Below are 4,027 nucleotides of genomic sequence, written 5' to 3'. Positions count from 1 at the left end.
GAGGGACATAGAGATTGGAATGTTGGAAGTAGCAGAAAAAATGGAGAATTTTCACTTTATTATCTGATTGTGTTGAAATACTACAGTTGTAAGTGATAAACTTCTTAATGTATTTATTTCTTTTCAAATAAAATGTTAGAATTCTGCTGTGAAGCAGTATTTTAAAGATAAAATACCTTTATGATGGTTTGAATAAATACCATATTATAAAATATATAAGCCTATTTTTCAAGAAGTATAAAAAAAAAACTCACTCTGAAGTGTTAAAAGGAGTCTGGCTACTGCTTATCAATCAGTTTTCATCTCTAACACCTCCCATAAGAGAATCTTCTTGATCTAAAATATCTAGAATAGCCATCTTGTCTATCCTCAATCACTGTGTCACACTGCCCTAACTTTAATTTGTCACACTTATTACCACCAGACAAAATTTGTTTACTTGCTTATGGTACATGGAACTTTTTCTCTTGGAATGAAGTTCCCCGAGAGGCACCTCCCTGTCCTTGTGACTCAGAACAGCATTCTTTTGACTTTACTGGGCCAGGAGCAAAGTAAAGTGTCTGTACTAGGAGGCCAGGCTGCAGCTGCACTGCTGTCCAGCCAGCTGTCATCTTGGTGTTGACTTGTAGTCATTTTCCCCACTAGGAGCAGAATTAAGAAACATCTGGAAAATGTCCTGGCAACAGAAAATAAAAAAAGGCAGATGGTATTCTGAAGTAACAACATCTGTATCTGAAAATCTAGCTGACAACAGGGGTAATTGTCAAAATATTTAAAGACTGACCAAATTGTTCATTTCAAATTAAATCTTCATGCCTGCCAAATTTATGGTGCTGTCAACAGATAGTGATTGACTTTCACCTGTGTGAGTATGGAGACTCTGGACTCCTCACATCTACTGGACAGTTGGCTTCAGTTCTAGGCCCTGTCTGTAGTTTCAAACTGGAAGTATTTGCCTGGAAAACTTATTAGGGCCACCACACCCTAGCAAGGAAAATGCTTTTAAGATATTGAGTTTCAGAGAGAATCTTTGGCAATGGACTTTCTGGAAACCCTAAACTGCTTTTCTTCCAAGGGGATGTATCTTGTTAGCTTTAAAATCATCTTCAAATGTTCTGGAAATGAGGCAGAATGGTGAGAAACATTTTACCTGACACATTTTACCCAAGACAGCTTTGATTGCTGACTTAGGGGAAGGAAGGGAAAGCAGGATGGAAGACTGTCTCAAATTAAGCCCTATAAAAATATAGATTAAGGGTATTAGATAAGTCCTAGTTGCTTTTCAACACAAGATACCATTTATTACATTGCAGCCTTCACACCATCCTGGGCTTTTGAAGTTTTTTCTGGTGTTGCTCAGATAAAATAGGCCTACATTTTATCTGCTTCTTCCAAATATGAAATATCTTCTGAATGTTGAAACATCTTAAACTTTTTTGTCCCATGAAACAGCTGATTTTATGTCAAGAGCAAAGTACGTGGGAAGTTGATTTTTTAAGATTAAAGAGAAATGGTTTAGGTAATGTTTTGCTCTATGACCACAACAAGTAAGACCACAGCTAAAAAGTAGAGCTATTGTAATATCTTTTGAAAATGTCTTATTTTATAGAATACTTCAACCCCCAATGTCTAGCAATGGTATTTTCTTCTCAGACTGGGTTTACCAAGCAAGTAGCACTCTACGAATTAAAGTCTACAGTCAAACTGAGGGAGCCTAAAGCATTCTCACTCTTATGACTTTGTTTCATTGTTCTTGTCTGAAAAGCTTCTCTCTCATAGCAAGAAATATGGCCTTAAAGGTTGTAGTTATATCTTTGATATCAATCCTTTGGAGAGCCAAGGTATATCAAGAGCTGATAAAACCACAAAGGCATAACAAATAACCCAATCAAAAAATGGGCAGAAGAACTAAACAGACATTTCTGAAGAAGACATTTAGACTGCCAATAGGCAAATGAGAAAAAATGTTCACCATCACTTATTATTAGAGAAATGTAAATCAAGACCACAACGAGATACCATCTTACTCCTGTGGGAATGGCTCCTAGCAGGACCAGAAACAAGTGCAGCAAGGATGTGGTGAAAAGGGAGCCCTCCTACACTGCTGGTGGGAGCACATGGCCACCCCTCAGGGAAGACAGCAAGGAGGTGTCTCAAAACATTCAGCATGGATCCACCATTCAGTCCAGTAGTCCCACTCCTGGACATCAAACTCCAACATTAAAAAACACTTAACTTGAAAGGATACTTGCATTCCCATGTTTCTGTAGCAGCTAAATTATGTAAATGACCTAAATGCTCCCAAAGAGATGGCTGGATCAAGAAGTTCATATGCCAATTCTCATGATTTTTTTTTTAAAGATTAAGATAATCTGAGGGCCCTCCCTGGTGGTGCAGTGGGTTAAAGCACAGCACTAAGAAGCTAAAGCCACTTCAGCATGAGTTTACTCCCTGCCCCGGAGGTGTCCCCATGGCGTGGCAGACCTCTCCTGACCTGCCCACTGCTCGCCTCAGCAGTGTACTTCGTCAGTCTGCCTGTTCTGCTCCCCACTCTGTCTCTGAATCCTCTCATAGCCCCTGCACCTCTGCCTGGACCCCAGTTCAGTAAGCATAAAAAAATAAATCGTTTTTAAAAAAGATTAAGACAATATGATATTGGCGATAGGTTAGTGAAATAGAACAAATAGACAGACATATGCGGGAACTTGGTAGTCAGAGATGTACATTATTGACAAAATGAAACGAAATGAATAAAATAAAATATAAAATAAAATGTACTATAAATTATATGAATGAAAAGTTCGTAAATATGAAAAATAAAAAAAATTTTGGGATAAAAGGAGAATAAAGTTTTGAGTGAAGTATTGAAAATGATATTTTAATCAGAACTTAAAAAGGCAGAAATCAGAAGGAAAATATTGATACTTTTGACTAGATTAAAATGTTAAAAATATACATGACAGAAGGCACCATAATCAATTCTAAGGCAAAACTTGTCTAAGAGAATATATGTCTGTAAAGGAAGCATTTTTAGAATGTGTAAAGAATTTCAACAGTAAGAAAAAAAAACAAATAAAAATTGGTGAAGGATGAGGATCTTATGTATAAATTTCAAAAACTTAATTTTTGAAAAAAGGTAGGTAGATAATGGTTTCATTATTATAGAGGGTTAATTATATAAAATTAAAAGTTTCCCCAAATGATTAATATGAATTGAAAACATAAACAAATGAATTAATGGCTACCCAACTACTTCTTCTGTTTTAGAGCAAAGGAGAGAGGGAGAGAGAACTAAATCTAGGTATAGTCGCAAGATACAATTCAAATGAATTCAAAAATTTTAATCTGGAAGAGATGAAAGAGCTGAAGAAAAAAAAAATCCAAAATTGAAAACTGGCATTGTTTCTGAGTTAATAAAATCTTCCTATCTTTACCTCAACAGGTGGCATTAAGCTCGTAAGTCATAGGTTCTTCTTGGCTGGGATCTGTGCCTCGGGGAACCATCTCTAAACTTCTTGTTAGGACTAGCCCAGTCTACAGGATCATCATGGGACCAGGATAAACAGTGGTAGTTTAGAGTGTGTAAATCAGAGAACCTGTCTCACGTGTCACAATACTCCTATGCGTATGGCAAAATCACATTGGGCAGTGCACACTCTGGGTGGCCGTGCACTAGAGCATGCTGGTGAGCTGGTGCAGGGTCAGAATTGGAGAGGAATGTCCAGACCTATTGCACACTAAAAATATCTGGGTGATGTAGAGAGCTATCAAAGTTCTCTAGGAGCACAAAGCAGCGTGGAGAGGTAGGAGTTGAGAATGGAAACCTGGATTTCAGCTGTCTGGACCCAGTGGCAAGCTACAAGGGGCAAAAATCCATTTAGACAGTCTGACGTGGACTAAACAGCTCTTCTCTCTAGGTCTCTAGCATGCGAGATGGGAGTAGGGTTGAGTTTCTCCAGGTTTGCTTTGGTATAGGACTTGGAGGATTGAAAGTAATTTAACTTGCTCTGAAAGCAGAAGTTAGGTT

This window comes from Condylura cristata, unplaced genomic scaffold, assembly GCF_000260355.1.
Source record: "Condylura cristata isolate star-nosed mole 26May11 unplaced genomic scaffold, ConCri1.0 scaffold00033, whole genome shotgun sequence".
In the NCBI taxonomy this organism is placed as follows: Eukaryota; Metazoa; Chordata; class Mammalia; order Eulipotyphla; family Talpidae; genus Condylura; species Condylura cristata.
Note: the sequence above shows the minus strand (reverse complement) of the source record.